At 41.2% G+C, this 25,703-nt stretch overlaps 1 protein-coding gene across 4 annotated transcripts in view; it reads right to left on the bottom strand.

Moving 5' to 3' along the window:
- THSD7B (thrombospondin type 1 domain containing 7B) overlaps nt 1-25,703 on the bottom strand; it is a 1,079,084-nt gene that overhangs the window by 994,880 nt on the left and 58,501 nt on the right. For 3 of the 4 annotated variants that reach the window (XM_036237409.1, XM_016145417.2, XM_016145414.2), the window contains one exon: nt 14,861-14,899. The exons of the other annotated variant lie outside the window; for it this stretch is intronic. The gene's annotated coding sequence lies outside the window, so the exon portion shown is untranslated. The remainder of the gene's footprint in view (nt 1-14,860; nt 14,900-25,703) is intronic. 4 annotated transcript variants of the gene reach the window in all.

Raw genomic sequence — 25,703 nt, forward strand, 5'->3', positions numbered from 1 at the left:
AAGTCCATAACTTGAATCTAATCATGAGGAAACATCAAACAAATGCAATCTGAGAAACACTCTACAAAATAACTGGCCTGTCATCCTCAAAAGTGTTGAGGTTATGAAAACCCAAGAAAGATTAAGCAGCTGTTCCTAACTGAAGGCTATTTTAAAGGAACATGACAAATAAATGCAATAGGAGAGTCTAGGTGTCATCCCTTTGCTATAAAGGATATGGAAGGTAGGGAAATTGACAGAATGTAAATGGATTGTGAGCAGTAGATGATAGTAATTTATCAGTATTAATTTCCTAATTTGTATGGTTGTAATGAGGTAATTCAGGACACAACAAAACACATAGCATGTAATCTTGAGTGTTCGTCAGAATCATCTAGAACACTTGTTGAGTAAGTTGTAGAGAGCTGAACTTCATCTCTGAGTTTCTGATTCAGGAGATCTGGGGTGGGGCTCGAGAATTTGCCCGCCTAATGGGTTATGAGGAGATGCTGATGCTAGTGGTCCAAAGGCCCCACATTGAGAGCCACTGATGAAGGAGAATATTGCTATTTACAGGAAAAAAAAAAAACTAACTAAAGTGTTCAGGAGTGATGACTTATTCTCAATGGTCCAGGAAAAGAAAAAGCTCTTTGTAATGTACATGCAAATTTTAATTTTTAAATGCTTCAATAAACAAACATCATTGATTCCAAAATCACTAAAAACAGAATTGAGAATATCAAGGCAGTGAGGTAGCTATGAAGTGCCTGGTATACCCTTTCTTAACAGGTAGTCCAAAGTAAAGTAAATAAGTTAGGAAAGGGGCCATCTAAGACACTTCAGAGAACCAAATGTTTTCAAATTCTTAGAAACATTCATTGACAAGTGGCGTGTAAAACACCTCACCTCTAAGCACTAAACTAGATGTCCTTTCTTAAGATCCGCTTTGAGTTTTTGGTGGTCATTTCCCTCCACATCTCCAAATTTCCCTGTTTCTAATTTACTGCTGTCTTGAGCTCTAAAAGAATAGGAAATAGATCTAAAGAAAGAGCCGATATCTTGCCTAAAAATCATCTGATACCATGTTAAGGGGTTGGGAAAAACAAAGAAAATCCAACCACTCTTCAATCCCACACCTTTCCAAAAGGTTTGCTGGCTCCTCCACCTACCAACATGTGGCTCTAGGCAACTTCCCTAACCTCTCTGTGCCTCCATTTCCCTATCTGTAATATGGAGATAATAATAGTCACTATATCTCATAGGACTTGTATGAGGATTAAATAAATATAATTGACTGAGAATAAGCCTGGCACATGGTAAGCCCTTTATAAAAGTAATATTGTTTCATTTTGGCAACAGAAAATATTCTTTGGACTTGATAATGACCATTTCAGCACCCACCACACTCTCCTAACCACTTGATACATAAAGCTGGAAGGCCTCTGGGTAGAAATTCAGCAAATTTGCATAGAAAGCAAGGAGTTTCCTGGGAGAGAAGATACTACAATACTGACCCATGTTTCTCTTGAGGTTCAGGGCTTTACAACCATCTCTGAAGGTTCTGATGGTTCTCACTCAGATCAGGAAGGCAACAACTGTGATGGCGAGAGCTTGGTTTCCTAAGACAGAGGCTGGGTTTGAATCCGGGTTCCACCATTTACTGTCTGACCTTGAGCAATTTACTTAACCTCTGGGTATCTCAGTTTCCCCTCTATATAAGATGGGGGAGATGGTAATAGCATCTGCATCATAAGGTTATTGGGAAGATAAAGGAAACAATTTATATCAAGCAGTTGCCACAGTGCTTAATATATAATAAATAGTAAAATGTAATTATGATTACTATAATCAGTGGGAAGGAAAGAGTAGCAAAGGTCCCCTAGGGTAAGTCACTTATGCTACTTGACATATATTGTGTCTCTCAGATTCTGGGTATAAGGTATTGCCATGTGACTCATTCTAGTCAATGACATCATGAATGTCATTTCTGTTGGGGACGAAAAATACTTTTCCTCTACTCTCTATGTTTAGTGACTGAGATGTGCAAATTAAACTGACAAAAGATAGATTACAAGAGAAAAGGTTTATTTTGTATGAACCTAAGCAATTCACAAAAAAAAAGAGGTAAAAGCCCAAAGTAGCTAGGCCCGAGAGCTTATATATCATTTTCGCAAAGGGGGACATATTCTGGAGAAGTGACAAGACAAAGGAAAAGGGGTTTGGGCTTCTAGAGGAAGTAAGTTGTGGAAAGGTAAATATATGCAGGAAACTAATGGAAGATAAGGGTTTTTTAGTAAAGTTGTTATGCAGACTCAAGTCAATGCCCTCTCCAGTGATAAAAGTCATCTCTAGTGATTAAAATTCATTCTTCTCTTCCTGGTACAGGAGAGGAGAAAGATAAATACCTTCCCAAAGGGAATTATATGCCCTGCTTTTAGGCAGAAAGGGGGAGGGCAGAAAGTTCCTCTTCTGTTTGCTGTTTCTCAGTTGCTTTCACCTCAAAATAACTCTTATGCCAAAGTAGCATATTTTGCGATGGCATATTCTGATTCCTTCACTTCTAAGGTAAAACATTCAACTACCACTACAAGACCCTCCAGAACTCTTTCTCTCTGACATGGTGACCAGCAACTTTCTGGATGGTAGCAACTCTGCCAGCTTCAGGCCCTGAATACTTACAAGTAGAGCTCCAGGCCCTGAGTACTTACAATAAAAGTCGAGCCACCTCTGTAACCTACAGAAGGCATGTGGTGGGAATGAGAACAAAAATGAACCTGTTATTTTACACCACCAAATTTAGGAGTTGTTTGTTACTGCAGCATAACCTACCCTATCCTGACTGGTTGAGCATAACCACCACCACCACCCCCACTTCTAAGAGGACCCCACCTTGGAGGAGGAAGGAATTTGGATTGTTGACTGGGACTAGGGTGAGGGTTAGAGAAGTGTTGCATCTGACCGCTGTGTGTGGCTAAGACTGATAACCCTCTTCTTACTCAGTAGACATTGTACTAGTTATCTATTGCTGCATAACAAATTGTTCCAAAATTTGGTGGCCTCCACACACAGACCACCACACCATACTGTCAGCACTAAAAGCTGGATCTTCCACTTCTTCCAGCTCCCAAAGCCCTCCTCTCCCTCTCGATTTCATTTATACTCTCCAGCACATGGGGATTATACAAAATGTCAGGTGTAAATCAAGTTGCTGTGAAAGGAAAGAAAAAAAAAGCTTGCGGTGTCTCAATTCTCAGAAAAACACGTGGATAAAAGACCACCATGAAATAGAGGTACCTGCAAAGATGTGGGCAGAAAGCATGACCAGAGGCAGATCATACCTCACCCTAAATTAGTGGAATAAACCAGCATGTAAAAATGGTGTCCCCCATGGGCTACCGTTTTCCTCATCTGATGTTTCAATTGCTTATTTCACACTGCTTCCCAGAGGTGTTTTCAACATAATCTTAACAACGATCATGTCAAAGCATTATCTTAAAAACAATGATAAGATAGAAGCCACTAGAGAATGTGTTGTCTACTCCCCCTTAGCTACATCTGGGCCACCAAACATTGCCTCAGCAAATCCTAGCATATGAGAGAGCAAGTCTCAACAAGGGCCCTAATTTAAGATTCCAGAATTCAGGAACTTGAAAGAGTTGCTGAACACCAGAAAATAACATGCAAGAAGCTGCAACAAGTGATTTAATATTAACCAGGCTGACAGCCTTCCTTCTTAAGGAAAAAGATGGCTATTTCATGTACTTCCTCCTCTCCCCAACTCCATGCACGAATAATTGCTTTAGGAAAAACGGACCAGAAACTGCTGGCTTGTTCTATTCCCAGATAGCCTGCCACCCCACAGGCAGTGTTTCCAATCAGGGTGTGAGCGAATGGATATGATAGAGTTCTTCCCTAGAGACAAAGAAGTATCATTTGCAGAGAAATGGAATAGGGTGGGAACGGGATGCTAAGAATCAGAGGACTGTTCCCCAGGCAGGGTTAACAAAATAAGTTAAAGCCACCATTTCAAGGTTACAGCAGGAGACAAACAGACATGCTGCTAGAAATATAGTACCCCTTTGGGCAGCAAGGCAAAAATCATAATAAGCCAAGACCCAAGTGGGGCACACAGTGGGTGCCCATCACTGTCAGGCCTGATAGATTGACAGGCAAACAAATATGAAATGTAAGCCTCGCTGCCAGGCCTTGCCCTGAATAATACCTTATTAAAACACACATCGTAGGTTGCATGGCAGGGGCAAAAACTAAAAAATAGAACAACAGCCAGCCTGGGGGTAGGAGAGGAGGGGAATTAGCATCAGTCAGGAACCATTCACTGACTGCTGGGCCTTCAATAACCACATAGTTCCTCTCCCAAGTCCATGCCGTCTTAAAACCATCCTGCTTCATTCACGGACTTGGGATGGGCCCATGACATGATGTCATAATACAATAAGAACCACCTCGCAGAGTGCCAAGTACTGTGCTAAGTGTCCTGCATACATTCTGTCATTTCATTATCCTGGAAGTTAGATAAGGCAGGTATCATCCATCCCACTTAACAGATGCAGAAGCAGAAGGTCAAAAGAGTTTAGTCACTCGTCCAAGATCACACAAGTGGTAAAGCCAGGGCTTGAACCCAGATAGTTCTGACTCCAAAGCTTATGCTTCTATCCCTGATGCTGCTGCCTTGACTCTTGCAGTATCACAAGCTGCCTGGGCTCTCACCATTGCCCCTCCTCATGGCAGCTGAGCCAGGAACATCACAGACGTGCTGCCTCTCTTCTCACGCCCATTCATCACTAATTAATGATCAGGGGTCCTGCTGGGCCTGGACTCCACCACTATAAGCAACTGCGGCTAAGCCATCCGAGCGCTGCGTGAGCAAACCAAGTGGACACCACTGATTAGTATGGTATGTCAAGTGCAGGTAATGGCCAACAAACACCAGTCCTGTGGAAGTGGGACCAAGCATCCCCAGTGAGAAGAGGATACTCCTCACCCCCTTTATCCCCTCTCTCCATTCCCAAAGCCAGTGGCCCAGCTCAGGTGCTCCTCATCTCCCTGGAGCCACAACACAGCCATGTAAGTCCGAGCATATGTCTGAGCATGACTTCAGGGCCCCCCCTCCCCCACTGCCCCCAAGATCAAGAGAATCCTCCACAGCAAGAAACCTCTTCCAAAGGCCCTCATCTACCTTGGCCACCTGGAGAGGACCCCTCAGCTTATAAGATGTGACCTAAGGACATGGACGGGCATACATCAAACTACTGACACTGGTGACTTCTGAAGCTGAGATTGTAAGGGGATAGGATGGAAATTGTCAACTCTGTATTTATTCAGCTCTGATTGCTTTACTTATATAAATATTTACCATGGTTTTAAAAGTTAGAATAAAGTTAAAAAGTAACAAACATATAAAGGTAGAGAAAATGATATTTTCAGATACCTCCTCACCCCCTGTGTAGATAAGACTCAGCATCCAGAATTCATTGCACTTCTGCTGGCCCAGTTCAACTTCACTTTCACACTCCTTAAAGACAGGAACTTTCTCTTAGATCAGTGAATCTGTAAGGCTACTGCCACATATTAATACTGTGTGTTGAAAAAAAGTGAATGAACAAACAATAGAATGAGTGTGAGTGAACAGTCATCCAGAAATTTTGTTCACCACGTGACTGACGTCCTCCTCACCCATGTTGGCTGTAAGTCTGCACAAGTAGCTGAGCAAATCCACAGAAGTTTTCAGAAGGATAGACAGTTAATAATTTAAACAAGAAAGACTAGATCAGTGTCACTCAAAACATGATCCATAAAATCATTCAGACACATGACCCATTTCTTGAATAAGTATACAGCATAGGTTTTTTTCTAAAAAAGTCTCAGACTTAAGAAATATAAAAATCAAATAGTGTGTTGGTCTTTTGCAGATCTTAACAAAACAACCACAAAAAGACATTTTTGAGATAATTAGGGAAATTTGAACAATGATAGAATGTTAGAGGATGTTTAGGATTATTGTTAATTTTGTTAGGTGTGATAATGGTACTGTGGTCCTATTAAAAAAAAGTCCTTGTTAAATATGGGTGAAATGACATTTTAAAATTATGTTAAAATAATCCAGACTAAAAAAAAAAAAATCGTACAAGGTAATCAGATAAAACATCAGGAAATATGTTGCTAATTGTTGAAACTGATTAACATATATGGGGTTCTTTATTCTGCTTTTTTATGTATTTCCCAAAATTTCCATCATAACAAGTTTTTAAAAATTTAAAAGGACTCTTAATAAAAATACATACACGTAGACCATGAACTCTGCATTAGAATCACCTGGCACTTGTAAAAATGCAGATTTCAAGGCCCCTCTGACTTGTCGGGAGGTGAGGGCAGTGGCCTTGAAGCTACACTTTAACAAGCACCCTTGCCTCATCCTGAGCTCTAAGACGTCCATGGTTCTAATAAGAGGATTCCACTGAGAATGACCATACATGCAAGTTGCCAAGAGTAGGCTCTGTTTATACCCGGTGTCCTGTATAATTGTTAACAGGTGTCCCTCCTTCACTCTCAAGTGTCCCAGTTTGATAAAAAGTAGGTAGTCACCCAGGTTAGAAAGAGCCATGCTCACCCCTCGCATGCTACCTCTGCCTGCACGTGCTGAACCACACCCCACCACCAACCACCATTTGTCTGTCGAGGTTTAAGCACCTCCCCAGGCTTCTCTGATGACTACAGGTAAGAGAATTACCTGTAAACCTTTAAACCACTGGCCTTTAAACCACCGGCCCAAAGCCACAGAGTACATAATACTATCCTCAGGTGTATCTGCCTGGATGGCTGTGATATTGCAATATAATAAAAAGAAATAATAGATTTGGTCTCTGTCACTGGTTCCTGCTACAAAACTCTTAACACCCTTGAAATTTCCTGAGTGACAGGAGTAAGAGAAGCGTCCTTTGTTATCCACAATAAGCTCCTGTCAAAAATACTTGAATTTATGCGAACGAGGTGACTCTTGGCGTTTGAGGGCTGGTTGGCAGGGGAAGAACCATGGGATCAAAGGTTTAGGACTTTCAGCCCCACTCCTTGACCTCTGGGGAGGGTAGACAGGCTGAGGATTAAGTTAATCACCAATGGCCAATAACCTGATCAATGGTGTCTATGTAATGAAACCTCCATAAAAACCCTAAACCATGGATCGAAAGAGTTTCCGTGTTGGTGACCACACTGAGGCGCTCAGAAGGTGGCATGCGGAAGTGGGGGCAGAGGCTCTGAGCACTCCCCACAGACCTAGCCCTATGTGGCTGTTCCTAAATTGTATCTGTTATGATAAATTGATCATCATAAGTAATGTATTTCCCTGAGTTCTGTGAGCCCTTATAGTAAATTATCAAACCTGAGGAGGGAGTCGTGGGACCCCCAGTTTATAGCGGGTTGGTCAGAGGCCCATTCCTGAGATTGGCATCAGAAGTGGGGGGCAGTCTTATAGCACTGAGTCCTTAACCTGCAGGGTCTGTGCTGACTCCAAGTAGTTAGTGTCAGAATTAAATTGTAGAAATTGGTGTCTGGAGAGTTTGAAACTGGTTGGTATTAGAAAATTTCCCACATGTTTGGTGTCAAAAGTACTGTGAGCAGAAAAAGTTTTTTCTCTAAAGGCCATCCTTAGTTTACATGTCACTTTAAGGAACTCCTTAAAGGCAAGGACTGTCTTATGTACCTCCGTCTCTCCAATCCTGACACAGAACAGATTGTTTGATAAGTGTTTGTTCAATAAATGAACAGAATAAAGGAGAGCCAGTTGTGCTGGGCACCTCATAGACATATCTGTGCTTGCTTAAATTCTGATATATAGTCATGATGAAAGGTTAGGTAGATTTATTTTAAGATAACTAGTGTGAAATCTTGGTAAAACATTGGGAAGATGTGCTATATTATGTGAGGACGAATTAGAATTTTAAAAAGTTGTGTACACTAATTGTAAGTATTAAACTCATATATTATTATTTTTATGAGAACAAAAACCAAAAGGTAATATGCAAAAAAAAAAAAAAAAGTAACGTAGTGGGATTTCAGGTGACTGTATTTATATTTCTGTTTTCCAAATTTTTTTTTCAATAAGGAAGAAGAGGGAAAAAGAGAACTTGGAAAATGGTCTTGGTCTGATAATAACCTGCACGACACTGACTCCAGCACCACAGGGCCCCTCCCGAGGTCCCCGGCAACCCCAGAGGGGATGAAAAAGCCTCCAGCGTTGCCCCTGGCCCTCATTGCAAGGGACAGAGATGAAGACAAGTCATTTTTCCATATAATTCATAGGCTTCTCTATGTTTAGCAAGACATCCACCCCCTAGGACATGTTCTACATGCTGCACAGGCCTGTGTGGACAGAGGTATTTAAAAGAACAAAGAGTTTAAATGGTCACTTGCTTTGTCTATACTAAAAGCACCCAGGGCCTTCTGATCATCCAGCAAGGAGCCTACTCAAATATTAACAGGTATCAATCTAATATATTGTGCTGCAAGCACCATTATTTTCTTCTGGATCTATTTTACCTGTCATGTCTCCTAAGAGCGAACTGGAAAATATGCGGTAATTATATATTGATAGAACATGGGAGCGGGTTATAGATGGACCCGTGTACTTGGCTTCCTTATTAACCAGCTAAAATGTGTTCCGTGGGATCCTTCTTTCCTCTTTAAGGAACCTCCAGAGCTGAGCTGTTATTTTGCTGTTTATGATTTACTCCTTGCTTGAAAAAATTGCCCAGCTCATAAAAATTACCAGAACCTCACATGTAGAAAACCAAAAACGGGGCCCTGAGTCACAACCCCAGTGTCATCCTCCTCAGCAAGGTTCCCATTCAAAAATCTGCAACCTCCACACGGAGACACACAACTTCATTATACTGGCTGCCTGGTGCCCTATACCATCTAATTTGAACAAATTAGTCAGCAAGAAAAGGACTTATTAGGGAAGGGTCATTGGACCATATTTGTGAGCCTCAGAAGAAATACGTTTTTTAAAGGAACACAGCAAGCTATGGGCTTAAGGGTAGGTTTTTCTTACAAACACTAATGTAATAGCCCTCCCCACCACCACCATCGTGAAGAACCCACAAGAAAATGGGAATAGGCACCTCTAGGAGCTTTAATAGTCTTTACTTGGTTGATCTGCGTAGAATGTTTAAGCAGAGGGAGTAGGGGGAGGAGGCTTCGAATCAGACATTTGGGTGAAGGGCAGGGTGGAAAGCAAGTGGTGACCCACAGCGTTTTGGGACTGCTGCCCAGGTGACCTAAATGGATGATCTAACAGATAATCATTATGGTGATCTAAATGGATCTTGAGTCTAAAAGAAATATGAACGCCACATAATACATGTCTCAAGGGTGCAGCCAGACTGTCTCAAGGTGGTCCTATTACTCAGCAAGCATTCATTCAGCATTTCCCACGGGCATGGTGGCACCCAGTTCCAGCTGGGGCCCAACTCTCCCCCAGCTGCTTTGACCTCAGGCTCTAATGTGGGATCGTGGTAAGCAGCCGGTCGCTGAATGCAGGTCGTGAAACCTGGGTTCTCCTACCAGCTCTGCCGCTGGACCAATAGGCTAGTCTTTCACAAGACTTGGTCTCTGTGCCCTTTCCAATAGTAAAATACAAAGCAGGGAGACAGTAGGAGATAGCTTATATTCCATCCAGCTGGGACAATTGACCACATGTGTGAAAAGAATCCACTATAACCAACTGTTTTTCTCTTGGCCTGGTCTTGTCTATGCAGCATTTTGACAAAAAATGTGCCTGGATGGTTGAGCCGAGTGACTGTACAGGGTAACTGGCTTCTGTCAGGTAGACCTGAAAAGGGCACAAGGAAACAGAGCTCACCCTTGGAGGTAGGACTCTGCTGATTAAAACTGCAAGTCCAGAAATCATAACCTAACTTATTAAATACAACCTTCCCTTTGAAAAAAAAAAAAAAAAAAAAAACTTCAGTCAGTGTAACTGTAGCAGTAAAGTAATTAGGCAGGCACACTCCCTCTAAAATGAAACCACCAATACTGTAACTTCCAGTTAAATTTAATTACTGCCTAATTTCTTTTATAATGGATGACCTAGTTTCTGGACAATATTCTCAGAAAAGAGATTAAGTGTGGGTGTAAAACCCTGCCCTATCGTGGAGAAGCAGAGAGACCATTCATTGGGCTTGCCTAATCCATCCAGATGTAAATGTATGCAAGGCCCACGGATAAGATACAGCCCCACTGGAAAAAAAAAAAAAAAAAAAAAAAAAAAAAAAAAAAAACCTCTGTTCTTACACAAAGGCCAAAGCCACAGGCAATCCAACATTTATGCCTTCAACAAAAAGCAATTCCATGGAGACCCGTGAGCCATTTGTCAGACTTGCTGACCCACTTCCAGAGGGCAGACTTGGACATTATATGAAGAGCCAGCCTGTGCCTCTGCCCATCACTTCCTGCAGGTGCAGACCCAGCCCACACCGCCAGCCTCCAGGTCCCAAGACAAAGATAGGGCACTGGCACAGAGCAGCCCCACACTTCAGGGGCTGCATAGACTCTCAAGCCTTAGAAAGTCCTCATTCTGGCAGGAAAGCAGGGAGGGTGGGTCCACGGATGCTCTGGCTTGCCCTCACTTCTCACCAAAGTTGCCCCAGGCCAAGCTGAGCTCGATGAATGGGTGATAGAGGGGTGTCAGGAGCATCACAATCCCAGGCAGCCAGACTGAGGACAAGGTCAAATGCCTCTTCATTTTTTTCTCATAACCAAATGTGGGGGGAAAAATAATAAAATGGGGGAAAACAAATATCTGACCCCATTGAGCTAAGAATCTCGGTGGTAAAGGCAGTAGGGAGAAGAGTCCGAGAAGGGGAATCAGGATGGTTTCCGGGAGCTCAGGACCTTGACGCCAGATCTAAAAACAGGAAGGAAATATGAGATATACAGGGTACAGAGTGGGGTGAGAGAGTCTGGACACCCCAGGAAAAGATGTTAGCAAATACGAAGGCCCAGCATGCAGAGAGAGGGTGGCACTGTGAGGAAAAGCAAGGAAACCCGTGGCGGGACTGGGTGTGGGAGAGATGAGGAGCAGTGGACGAGACTGCTGCCAAGCCAAGGCTGGTGGGTGCAGCCTGTGGTGTTTGCACCCAATCCTGCAGCTTTGGGGGTGATACTGAAAGGTTTCAGGTAGGCCGGTTACAAGTCCGGGTTTTGTTTTTAGAACAATCACATGGAAATGATATGATGTCTGGGAATTGTGACATATAAAAATTTGTTACTCAAGCAACTTATAAAAACAAAAATGAAAAGGGGAATTGATAAAAATAGTGAACCATTGATAATGGCTGAAGGCAGGCAGTGGACACATGAGGGTTCATAATACTATTCACTCTACTTCCATCTAGGTTTGAAATTTTCCACAGTAGAAATACTTTTTTTTAATAACATGAATCATTTAAAAAATATCAAAGCATTTATACTAAATTCTTTATACAAGTTTTTAAAATAAGTTGTATATCCTAATGTGTGAGATAAAAATAAATGGGGATGTTTGGATATTTTTTTTCTACATTTGAAAAATATCACTGCACTGCAGGATGGAGAGTAAATTGGAAGGGAGGAGAGAGGAGACAGGAGGCCATTAGGAGGCTGAGCGGAGACCCAGGTGAGGAGTGATGGTGGCCGGTCCTGACATAGGGGTGGAGGAGATGAGGGGGCGGGGTAGATTTAAAATGTTCAGGACATAAAATGGCCAGGACCCAGTGACTGACTCGACATGAATGAATCATGCATTCGGTCACTCTCTCCATAAAGATTCAGGGCCATCGGCTCTGCCCACAGACTGCCAGGAACCGTGGGAGGATGAAAAGGCAGGTAGAACATGAGGCCAGACATCAGCGCAGCTATCTCTGACAGTAATAAGAGGAAATAAGCTAAAAGGTCAAAACCAGTTTTGAAAAAGTAAAAAGTAAAAGCCATAAGTAAACATTAGCTTAAAACATGCTGGAATGAATACCAGTAAAATCGAAAAATGCTGGAAAAAAAATTTGATGAGTTGAACAGTACACACTTAAAATGCTAGAACTATAAAAGAAAAAATAAACAGATTACATCATAAAAAGCAGATAATACAATAAAAATTACAGATAACGAGGCAAAAGTAAATAATATTAGCTAGTGCAACGTAGTGAAAAGATTAAATAATGAAATAAAATTATTGAGGCTGCATAAATTTTGTTAAAAGCACATCCTAACTAAAGGGTAACAGGAGAAATACAGGCTGCCACACAGTGTACAGCATACAGGTGACCCCAGTATACAGGTGAGCTGCCCGGGGCCACCTGGTCAACCTCCTGTCACCACTGTGAAGCACTCTGTGCCCAGCCATTGCTGGTCCCCAAATCTTCCATGTTTCCTTAAAGGACACTGCAGGAGGCGGGGTGGGGGGAAGGATTACACCATACGACCCACAGAAAAGCCTCATAAAAATCCTCTTTTGACATCTGCCCCTTTCCTCAAAGTCTCTCACTCAGAGCAGCTGCCCAAAACCTCTCCTCTCATCACCCTCCCTGCTAGATTATCCATTCCCAGACACGCCAGCCTTCTCTGCTTCCGCACCCTTGCTTCTGATGGGAGGCCTTCCTTGCCACACCCACCCCCTGAGGGACAGCAGCCCATCTTGAGCCTCTAAGGGCTCGTCTTGCAGAAAGCAGCCCCTAGACCTGGATTAATGAAATTCTCTACCTCGTTACATGTATCCACATGCCAGGCTTCCCCCAAAACTGGGCTCCTGGAGGAACAAGTACCATCACTTTTCCTAAAGTGTCCTGTTGCCTGCTTAGCCTTGGGCTCAGCACACAGTTGATGCTCAATGAATATTTGTTAAAGGTAAAAAAAAAAAAAATTAAACGTAGTCATCAGTAGCCTTTACTGATAGACTGGGCTCAACTACTCGACAAGGATGAATTCCGCAGTGGAGGGCCCCAGCACAATACAAGGAAGGAAACAGCAATGCTGCCACGCAACCTCAAGGACAGACGACTTCCAGGCCAGTGATCAGGGAAGGCTTGATGAAGGAGGTGGTTTGAGTCAAGGCTGAGAAAGTCACTAGGCTGCATGGATGGAGGGACAACAGGACAAGAAAGGGAATGGCATATGAGCTAACATACACAGAGAAAATTTCTCCACCACAAAGGCTGCCCTTTCCTCCAAGTCCCCTGCAGAAAGTTTTTGTCCAGTGAGACATCCGCCCTTCAGCATCCAGTCATCACGGGCAGCTGCTGTATCTGCACTTTGGATGGCCATAAATGTGAGAAGCTGTCGCACTCCGTTCTCTGAAAGAACACAGCAATTCCAGCTGCCTCTTTCATAAGGCATGCGCTGCGAAGCTTAGACAGTGACAGTTTGTAGCATTATATTCCTTAGCAAGGATTTGTCTAACCACTTGTATGAGCCAGTTTTCAGTTCTCAGAGCCATTTGGATTATGTAAATTATACATCCTTATTACTACCAGGACAATTGCTGGCCTTTTATTTTTTTCATTTCCAGAAAGAGCAGGAACTTTCTTTGTTTAATCTTCACAGAAGCATTGAGGGGAGTTTGATCAGCTAAATAGCCTTTCATTCATCTGGAAGAATATTCATCTGGAAGAATTATTCCAGTCCCAACCAAAATATCGATAGCACAGATACCAGAGTGTAGAACAACCTTGCTTTAAAATGGATATTTTTGTTCCCCCCAAAAGTCCTACCCCATAATATGCTGGTATGTGGAGGTTGGGAGCCTTTGAGAGGTGATCAGATCATGAGGAGGGAGCCCTTACTAGTAGGATTAGTGCCCTTATAAAGAGACCCTTACATAGCATTCTTGTCCTTTTCTGCCATGTGAAGACACAATGGTGAACCAGAAAGTAGGCCCTCATCAGACATTGCAGCTGCTGGCACCTCGATCATGGGATTTCCTAGCCTTCAGAACTGTGAGAACTAAATGTGGGTTGTTTATAAGCCACCCAATCTATGGTATTCTGTGATAGCAGCCCAAGCAGACTCAACAAGCCTCTAATGCAGAGTTTATAGGAGATGTTTAGAAACCAGTTTCATGACTCTTGACTCCCTCGCTCAAAGGCCTTTATTTGCTTTGGGAATATTAAATTTAATGTAAATATTAAATTTATATGGAAAGGGGAATGTGTAAAGTGATTGCTTTGAAGAGAACTATTAACATGCTGTGAGACCACCTTACGCTGCCATGTGAAAGGAGCAAAATGTACTTTTGGCCCCTCAGTCCTAAGGAGGGAGCTTCCATTGGGCCATTTAAGGAGTGTGAAGACGGTCCCAGAACTTAGGGGACACTGTGCACTGTAAAGAAATCTGGACAACATATGGCAGCAGAGGAAAGCACAGAGCTGGGATTGGGCTGCACCCCAGAGTTCACAGGAACAAGGTGTGGCCCATGAGGGAAAGCCAGCCTGGATCCATTTTATTTATTCCCCCAGACAGGCCTCGATGCATTTTAAAGTGTGCTCAAAAGGACTGCCTGGGAGGGTGTGGGGCTGCCAACGGTGAGACAATGTGTGGAGAAACATCGGAGAACTGGAATGAGAGCAGCATGGGAAGGGAGGGATTGCACAGTCTGCATCCAGGAAGCTAAGAGGGGCCTTCAGGCAGAGGTATTCCCAAGGAGCCTAGCAGAGCACCAAGGAGAGACAGAGTCAGCTAAAAATATCTGCCAGGGCTGAGTGTGAAGCAAATGGTAGTTCAAGGAAGCGCTCCCCTGTCACTTTTTCTCCTCCTCTCTTCCCGCCCTTGAGGTGTAGAGGTCAGGAACAGCAGTAATTGGGTACAGACAGAAGAGCAGACAAAAAAAAGGACATACCTCTGCTCCAGCAAAGGGTCAGTCGCAGTGAGGGTCCAGCTGTGGGAGGGACACGATCACACGTTAATTGAATTCGGAGATTTGATTATCGTTGGAGTCTGGATATCCTAATTTCTAAAATGTGTTTGCACCTAACATAACCATTGGATTCTCTGCTGCCTAAGAATGAGCAGAAAAACCATAGAGCTGCCCAAATTTTCATCATAGGCATGGGAAATTCATCCTCTACCACAATGAAGAAAATGTAAAGGGGTGATGAGAGATAAAAATAAAGCTACATTTGATTATATCCTCAAAGTCAGGTCTATCTGAGATGTAATAAAAGCCATGTATCACTGTTGCTATCAACACAGTCCAAGAGTAATTATTCTAAAGTTTTTTTAAGGTTATATACCTTTTGAGTCATAAATTTCATATCTAGGAATTATCCTAAGAAAATAATCCTTACACAAATATTAGACACAGAATGCCGCATTGTCTATGTGGTAGGTACTGCAGTTCAAGCCACCCAATACAACTTCAGGCCTTTCACTTTTGCCTGCTGTACAGGAAGGCATAAAAGCTAAATGTTCATTTTCACAACCTTACTTGCAGCTAAAAGTGGTCATGGTTCTGGCCAATGAAACGCAGCCAAACATCTGCAGGTGCTGCCTTTCACCTGCCTTCTTTCTGTAGTAAACAGAGCTGAAATGGCTAGAACTGCAGCTGCCATACTCAACTTTGAGCAAATGATCAAAGGAATTGCAGAAAACTCAGCACTGACGTGAGCCAATGAACCTGCCAACTACTTCCTCTTTAGAGATCTCTTGCTAGAGACAAATCTATTTAAGACACTGTAGTTTTCTGTCACTTAAAGCCAAATTCAACACTAATTTGTAGGACATGCACACACAAAGGCCTGCACGTGCACAAACACATACATACACACACACGCACACACACACACACACACCTGCACACACCCATATATACATGAATACCAAAAAAAAAAAAAGTGAGCAACGTACCAAAATATATAGTGGTGGGACTATATGTCATTATTATTTTCTTACTTTTTTCCTGCTGATATTTTTTTAAATTTTCTACAATGAATATGAACTTCTCCTGTTATAAGACAAAAAAAATTATAAACTACTTTTTAAAATTGAGATATAATTGACATATAACATTATTATTAGTTTTGGGTATACAACATAATTATTTGAAATTTGTATATATTGCTAAATGATCAGCACAATAAGTCTAGTTAACATCCATCTCCACACAGTTACAACTTTTCTTGTGATGAGAAATTTAAGATCTAGTCTCTTAACTTTCAAATATACAATACAGTATTATTAACTATAGTCACCATGGTATACATTACTTCCCTAGGACTCACTTATTTTATAACGGGAAGTTTGCACCTTTTGACAACCTTCACCCATTTCATCTCCCACCCCAACCCTCCACCTCTGGCAACTACCAATCTGTTCTCTGTTTCTCTAAGTGGTTTTTGGTTTTGTTTTGTTTTGTTTTGTTTTTTTAAGATTGCATGTGTGAGATTATATGGTATTTGTCTTTGTCTGTCTGACTTATTTCACTTGGCATAATGCCCTCAAGGTCCATCTGTGTCGTCACAAATGGCAGGGTTTCCTTCTTCATAGCTGATTAATATTCCATTGTGTGTGTATCACATTTTATTTATCCATTCATCTTCAATGGACATTTGTTTCTATATCTTGGCTATTATAAATAATGCTGCAATGAACATGGGAGAGAAGATATCTCTTCAAGATACTTATTATATTTCCTTTGGCTATATATACCCAGAGGTCTGATTGTTGGATAACATGGTAGTTCTATTTTTAATTTTTTTGAGGAACCTCAATACTGTTTTCCATAGTGGTCGCACTAATTTACATTCTCACCAACAGTGCACCAGGGTTCCCTTTTCTCAGCCTCCTTGCCAGCATTTGTTATTGCCTGTCTTTTTGAGAATGGCCATTCTAACAGGTGTGACATGATTTCTCGTTATGGCATATCGCTTATGGTTAGTGATGTTGAGCACCTTTTCATGTATCTATTGTCCATTCGTATATCCTCTCTGGAAAAAATATCTGTTCAAGCCCTTTGCCCAGTTTTTAAATGTTGTTTTTTTTTGGGGGGGGGGCGTGCTATTGAGTTATATGATTTTTGTTATACATTTTGGACATTAATCTCTTACCAAATATATGGCTTGCAAATACTTTCTCCCATCCATTGGCTGCCTTCTGATTTTGATTAGTTTGTTTATTGCTGTGCAGAAGCTTTTTAGTCTGATGTAGGCTTGTCACTGATTTTTGTTTTGGTTGTTCATGCATTTGGTGTCATATACAAGAAATTATTGCCAAGAACAATGTTAAAGAGCTTTTCCCCTGTTTTCTTCTATGAGTTATATAACTTTAGGTCTTATGTTTAAGTTCTTAATCTATTTCAAGTTAATCTTTATGAGTGCCATAGATAGGGGCCCAATTTCATTCTTTTACATGTGACTATTGAGTTTTCCCAGCATCATTTATTAAAGATTATTATTTCCCCATTGAATATTCTTGGCTTGTCATAGATTAGCTGACCTTATATGCATGGATTTATTTCTGGGCTCCCGATTCTTCAGTCTTTGTGTCTGTTTTTTATGCTAGTACACTACCATTTTGATAAATATAGCTTTGTAACATAGTTCAAAATCAGGAAATGTGATGTCTCGAGTTTGTTCTTTCTCAGGATTACTTTGGCTATTCTGGGTCTTTTGTGGTTCCATATAAATTTTAGGATTGTTTTTCTATTTCTGTGAAAAATGCCATCGAAAATTTGATAGTAATTGCATTGAGTGTATAGATGGCTTTGGATAGTATGGACATTTTAACATTAACTCTTTTGATCCATGAACATGGAATAACTTTGTTTCTTCTTCAGTTTCCTTCATTGATGTCTTATAATTTTTGGCATAAAGAGCTTTCACCTCCTTAATCAATTTATTACATATTTTATTAAGTATTTTATTTTTTATGCTATTTTAAATGGGATTTTTTTAATTTCTTTTTCAGATAGTTCATTGTTGGTGCACAAAAACACAACTGATTTTTCATGCTGATTTTTTTAACATGCAACTTGACTAAATTTGTTGATTAGTTCTAATTGTTTAGTTGTGCGTTTTGTTTTTTTTTTTTGGTGGCATCTTTAGGATTTTCTATGAACAAGATTATATGCTAAGCAAACAGACACAATTTCATTTCTTCCTTTCAAATTTGGATATCTTTATTTTTCTTGCCTAATTTCTCTGGCTAGGACTTCCAGTATTATGCTCAACAGGAATGGTAAGAGTTGGAACCCTTGTCTTGTTCCTGGTCTTAAAGAAAAATCTTTCAACTCTCAACATCGAGTATGATGTTAGCTGTGAGTTTGTCATATATGGCCTTCCTTATGTTGATGTATGTTCCTTCTATAACCAATTTGTTGAGATTTTATCATGAAAAAGATGTTGAATTTTTATAAAATGGCTTTTCTGTATCTAATGAGATGATTGTATAATTTTTATCCTTTTTTTTTAATGTCTGATATGTTTATTGACTTACATTTGTCGAACTATCCTGGCAACCCAGGAATAAATCCCTCTTGATCGTGGTGTATGATCCCTTCAATGTGCTATTGAATACAGTTTGCTAATATTTTGTGAAAGATCTTTTTCATCTGTGTTCATCAGGGATATTGGCCTGTAATTTTTTCTTGTACTACTTATCCAGCTTTAGTGTGGGGGTAATGCTAGCCTCATAAAATAAGATTGGAAGCTATCCCTCTTCTTCATTTTTTTGGGAGAGTTTGAAATGGATTGGCATTAATGATTCTTTAAATGTTTGGCAGAATTCACCTACAAAACCATCTAGTCCTAGGCTTTTCTTTGTTGGAAATGTTTTTAATAACCGCTTTGATGTCCTCTCTTGTCACTGGTCTGTTCGGATTTTCTATTTTTTCATAATTAAGTCTTGGTAGGTTCTATGTCTCTAGGAATTTATCCATTTCTTCTATATTGTCCAACTTGCTGGCATATAATTATTCATAGTAGTTTCTTATGATACTTTATATATCTGTTCCATCAGTTGTAATGTCTCCTCTTTCATTTACTTTATTTATTTGAATCAGCTCTCTTTTGTTGGTAAGTCCGGCTAAAGGTTTGTCCATTTTGTTTATCTTCCAAAAAAAACCTTAGTTTTGTTGATCTTTCCTATTGTGTATTCTCTACTTCATTTAATTCTGTTCTGATTTTTCTTATCTCCTTTCTTCTGCTAACTTTGGGCTTCGTTTGTTTCTTTTTTTCTAGTTCCTTGAGATGTAAATCTAGGTTGTTTATTTAAGATCTTTTTCCTTAATGTAGGCATTTATTGCTATAAAATTTCTTTTTAGCACTGCTTTTCCTGCATCACCTCAGTTTTGGCATATTATGTTTCTTTTTTGTTTCTTTCAAGATATTTTTTATTTCCATTTTCAAGTTCACCCTTGAGCCATTGGTTGTTTGTGTTAATATCCACATGCTTGTGAATTTTCTAATTTTCCTCTTGTTATTCATTTCTAGTTTCACACCACTGCAGTTGAATAAAACATTTGGTATGATTTCAATCTTTTTAAATTTGTGAAAACTTGTTTTGTGACCTAAGATCACTTTTGGAGAATATTTCCCGTGTATTTGAGAAAAATTTGTATTCTACTGCTGTCGGATGGAGTGTTCTGTGTCTGTTAGGTCTCCAAGGGCTTCTTTATTCTTTTTTATTATTATTTTATTTTTCAATTACAGCTAGTATACAATGTTATGTCATTTACAAAGTGATCACCCTTGTAAGTCTAGTACCTACTGACACCATACATAGTTATTACAATATTATGGACTATATTCCCTATGCTGTACTTTACATTCTGATGACTATTCTGCAACTGCCAATTTGTACTTCTTAAGCCCTTCACATTTTTACCTAGGTCTTCAACCCCCTTCCCATCTGGCGATCATGTTTGTTCTCTTTATATATGAGTTTATTTCTCTTTTGTTTATTTACTTTTTCAGATTTCACATATTAGTAAAATTGTATGGTATTTTACTTCTGGTTTATTTCACTTAGCATAATACCCTCTAGGTTCATCCATGTTGTTGCAAATGGCAAGATGAAATTCTTTTTTATGGCCGAGTAATATTCCATTATATATATGTACTATATCATCATTAATCAATCTTACATCGATGCACACAGAAACATAATGCTGAGGGCTATGACCAGCAGCAAAGAACAGGGTCAACTGCAGGGCACCAGTGCCTGTCAGCATCCACTCCTGTGGCTGCTGACAGGCACACAACAATGAAGACTTGTGACAGGAATTGGACTGGGGGAATGCAAGTGTGCAGCTGGAGGGGCTAGCTACAAGTAAGCCCAGCAGTACAGGCCAGTAATGGCTGTTGATGTGCACATCCATGGCGATGGGGTCTCCCGCAGTCGTACACATGACAATGGGTGCTCAGCTGAAGGGGCTATCCCTGAGTACATGCATACACCAACGTGAAGTCTGCCACTGGGTCTAGGCTGGCATCTTGCACTTACATGACACAGAGATAGGGCTAGCTGCCTGTCTAGATCCCAGGGTCCAAAAGGTCAGGGTAACGGAAGAAAGGTAGGGAGCAGTGAGGGACTCAGGCAGCTGTCTTTAGTGAATGCAAATACCTCTGGGGCAAAAACCAGTGAAATCCATAGGGAGTCTGTTGGTTTCTTCAGTGGTAAAAGTTGCTGGGGTCCTCTGCAGAGCTGGTCACTGGGAACCATGATCATTCCCACTGTGTCTGATACTGGTAGCCCCTGTATCAGATACTGGAACAAGTCTTCTTCCTTGTTCCCAGCCATCTCTATCCATCTCAGTTTTTCTAGTTGTTGGGTGGAGTGAAACCAAAGTGGGTCCTTTGTGCAGTGCTCTGAAAGACTGGAGAATCTAGTCACTGACCCACTCTCCTTTCCCAGCTAAAAGAACACTTGCTAGCTTGGGAGTTCCCTCTTGGCGCTGAGCAGTGCCAGCCCGGGAGATGGGATGATGCAGGCAAAGTGAAGCTATTCTTCCCTCCCTCTCAGTGTGGTCACTCGGGCTTTTTGTTCCACTGTGTTGCTGAAGCTTCTTAGGCAGATCCCTGTGCTCTCCCAGATCTGTTTTTTGTTCATGGATAGCTGTCTAATTGTTGATCTTTGTAAAGGGACCGAGGCTGGAGTCTTCTTCTCTGCCACCTTGGTGACATCCCTTCCCTAACAAAATTTTCTGAAGGAAGGGATCATATATTATCTGAGTCACTATTACCTAATAGATGTTCAGTAAATTAACAAATACAAGGGAATCGATCAATGAACAAAGAAGTTCCTACAAAGATTTTTAAGGCAATAAAAAAGATGAGCAAAAATATCACAAAGAAAAACTTCTCTTCCTGATCTTACCTTTAGTCAGCCCAAGTGCCTCCCCTGTTTGTCACAATCCTTCATTTTTCAACTGCTTGCTCTGACAAAAATCTGACACAGCCTTCGCATCCTTCTTAATTGCTTTACCAACTCTCCCTGGGACTCAGTGGTACGCATAGCTCTTTACTAACAAATTACTACCTCCAGTACCTGCAAAAGAAGCCCTCATTGTCAGATTGACAAATGGTTTTTCCGATTTGAAAGATGGATCAAACCCACACGTCACTGTTTGGACCAGGCATCTGTTGCATCAAAGCCTCTGGAGAACCATTGGCCCTCCTCCTATGTGCTTGGCCAACTATTTTCAGCACCTTTATCTTACTTCAAAAACAGACTGAATCTTCCATAGCAAAGAGTTCCAGATTTTGTGGATGTATGCTCAGTATGTCAAGATCCAGGAGCTCATTATGATACAGAGGTCGTTTGTTCAGTAAAACCACAACAGCATAAATGAAAAAGAGAAACCAATGAGCCACATGGTAACCAAGTATATAAAACAGCAGGAACCTCACATGCTCCAATCCCATTAGGAAAATAGGAGGTGATTAAAGGGAAAAAACAAACGGCTTTAATACCCTCATGTTAGAACGGCTGCAGTCTTTCCCTGAGCCGTCATTTATGAAAATAAATTCACTCGTCTTCAGCAAGCTACGCTAAAAATGCATATATAAAAGCCCTGTGCCTCGTTCTCAGTTGTTAAGACTACTGTATTAAGTCCAGGTCAGCATTTCAGTGCTCACGTAGTCTGGATAGTTTCACCAAGGATAACTCAATTCATGACTTGATCACTCTGCTGCCCAAGGTCAGCCTTCCCTCCAAACCAGCACTGGCCATAGGTGGCATGGGTGGACAAGCAATCCTTCCTCAGTTTGTAAAAGCAACACAAAACCTATATTCTTCACATATGGTGAAGCACCATGCATCAACATCACTTTATGGATGCTATGTTATGCCCTGAATTGTGTTCCTCCCAAAATTCACATGTTGAAGCCCTTATATCCAGTACCTGAGAATGGGATGACATTTGGAGATAGGGTCTTTAAAGAGCCAAGTTAAGAATGGGATCCCTAGGGTGGGCCCAATGCAATATGATTGGTGCCCCTTTAAGAGGAAATCTGGACAGAGATGGGAGATCAGGTGAGGACACAGGAAGAAGATGGCCAGCTACAAGCCAAAGAGAGAGGCCACAGAAAGAAACAATCTTACCCATGGTCTCAGCCTTCAGGGCTGTGCGACAGAACATTTCTGTCATTTAAGCCACGCAGTTTATAATACTTTGTTTTTGCAGCCCTGGCAAATTAATATGTCACATTTCCTTTAAATAACTTTGCAACTCTAACGGAATGTTAGCTCCCGGAGGGCAGGAATTTTTGTAGCTTTGTATTACTGCTGCATCCCCAGTGTCTAAATTAATGTCTGGTACAAAATTGGCACTCAACAAACATTTATTTAAAAAAGAGAATAAAGAATTGCATGACATCTAAAATACCATTTCCGAACCCCTTTTCCCTTCCTCTCCCAATCCACTCGAGATAAATCCTGGTTTTATTTTTTTTTAAATAATTCAGAGAATACAAACCACCAACACCTGCAATGCATCATATTCATTTTTGCCCAGCAACTAGATATACAATCTAATCAGATGCACATGCATCCCTGAAGCTGCTTTCCCTTGGATATATAGCTACTGGCGACAGATTCTGACCTGTCAGGCACAGGAGAAGCCATCCTCTTTGTTCAGTTTTGCTGTGGCAAATCCATAGGATGAAGAGTCACCTCCAACCTCAAAATGAGTAAGTGCCCAGGAGCTGAGAGGTCTTGTCTGAAACTCACCCGAAATGCCAGCCTGTCCATCTGTCAAGGGAACTTTCATCAGCAGTGGCCTCCAGTACTACTTCAAACCTAGAGTATCCTCCAATTCAACTTAACAAGTATTTATTGAGCACCTACTCAGTGTTTAACAATATACAAAGCAAAAGGAAGCAGAAGAAAGGGATATAGAAACTATGAGTCCAGCTCTCAAGCTTAATGATATTTCAGGTGGGAAGTCAAGGTGAGATGCCTGGAGACAGCAGGGAACCTGGACTGGAATCGAGAGACCACTGACAATGAGCAAGTCCACTCCCCTCTGAAGCCTCGGCTCTCTCATCTGCAAAATGGGAGGGCAAATGAAGCCTTCCAGAAGGTCTCTTCCAGTTTCTCAGGCTGTGGTGACTGTTAAGACAGGCTTCCTTGTTTAGTTGCACGGACAAGAGACCCAAGCGAATTACCTCCAGGCAGGGGGTGGGTGAAGGAAGTTATTGTCAGATACACAGGGGCTGGACATAAACTGGAAACCCCAGGAACAAGCAGCTCTGGGGACAGGCCTCTCTCTGTCTCTCTCTCTCTCCCCCTTCCCCTCCATGGAATTTCTGATTCTTTCTGTGATCCAATGCTTTACTCTCTGCCAACATATGCACACATTCTTCTCTCTCAAAATCTCATCTGACATGCGGCTTTAACCATTAATCTGTCCTGACTCTCTGCCTCAGCAGATCATTGGTAAATTCTCTCCATGTTTATCAGTACATATTCCTGAGAGAGAACATCTGATTGCTCTTGCTCATCTTTTTACACCAGATCGTAATCATAATCCACTGTGGCTGGTGATGCTTGTGTCAGGCCCCACCCCCAGACTACAGATAAGGTGAGGCTAAGGCATGGGGCACCCATGGCACTAAACCAGAAGGTGGCATAAATGGGTAAGGATTTGGAGGTCAAGGTCATAAAATATGTTACAGTCAACAAGGGCCTAACAAAAGTTCATTATCAGGAATGCAGATTGGATGGGCCCATAAACGATGGCACTTATCTTTTATACCCCCCCCTTCCTGCATCCATAATTAGACTACCAGGTGTACCAGGTGACTTAAACCTTCTGGAGATAGGAAAAGAAAGAGTCGGCTGCATAGCCATAAGTAATCCAAGGACTATCCCACTGACGGGTCCTGCCTCCATGCACAGTGAGGACTGGGTCAGGCAGAAAGACCCCTGGACCACAAACGAGAGGCCAGGGCCATTTGTGTGACCTTGAGAAAAAGCAGTTAGCCTTCCGGACCTCGATTTCTCACTTGTAAAATAAGAATAATATCTTTCCTATGTCCTTTCTAGAATTATAATGAGAAACAAAGCAGGAAACATCAAAAATTACTCTTGAAAGCATGAAGTTTCAAGTACACTTAAATTTAAAAAATTAACAATTTAATTAAATCAGAAAATACAGTCTATAATTAGGCACAGGAAAAAAAAAAAAAAAAAGCCCAGAAGGAAATACACCAAAATTGTCAAGAATCTCTCTGGTAGAGAGATGGTAGTTACCTCTACATGGTAACAGATGGGAGATTTTCAGATTTTCATTTCTTCATACTTTTATCCTGTATATTTCAAATTTTCCATAATAAAAGTGTGATAAGTAGAAAAATATTCTTTAAAAGTGTGAGCATCAGTAGGATCCTACTTTCTTCCCTGGCTATGTTAGTTGCTGGCATTTTATTGTTTTCTTTCTAAGTGTTTCACTTAGAGGCTGAGCAAAGGAAATAAAAGGAGGTCAGCTTCAAACCAGTCAGTTTCTGCTGCACTGTTAGCATGCCTTTGAAAGGATTCAATAGAAAGAGAAGGCTGAGCGAAGCCTTGTAGCTGAAATGAGGCTTCAGCAGCATGTTTGCATTTCAACTATTCGGGCTGCCCTTGCTCCCTGCTACTAAGATTTAACTCTGCCCTGCTCTTTCATCTAGTTGGGGAAATCCATATGATGTTCTAGTGAAAATTATTTAAAAGGAAAATAATCTTCTCAGATCCTCAAGTAAGAGGTATAATGTAGAAGTTTAGTGCATATGTAATTTATAAAAAGTATTGCATACTTGGACCCAATATATCATCAATGGTCACACACTTTCATTACTGAATTAAATATTTCCTGAGTCCTTACCATGTGCCAGAATCTGTGCTAAACAGAATGGTGACAAAAACAAACTCAGTCCCCCAGCACCTAACGCAGTGCCCGGATGTAAAGAAGCTCCCAACCAACAGTTGTTGAATGAATACATGAGCATCTTCTGCCTCTATGGCTGTCCTCTCATGCACGATTGTGCACAGGGCTGTCCCTGAAGAGATTCAGAACCCAAGGTCACGCTGAGGTAAAGGGGTAGGTAACCAGGGATGAGCCAACTGTATGTTCCTTTCACCAACTATACTACCTCAAAAATGGTGGGGGGTGGGGGGGCATTATTTATCCCTTTGGAATAAAATTAAATCAAAGATAAAGAAAAGAAAGAAATGTCTCAAAAGCAAAACTGACCATCAAAGATAGA

Source organism: Rousettus aegyptiacus, unplaced genomic scaffold (genome assembly GCF_014176215.1).
Source record: "Rousettus aegyptiacus isolate mRouAeg1 unplaced genomic scaffold, mRouAeg1.p scaffold_m13_p_2, whole genome shotgun sequence".
NCBI lineage: Eukaryota > Metazoa > Chordata > Mammalia > Chiroptera > Pteropodidae > Rousettus > Rousettus aegyptiacus.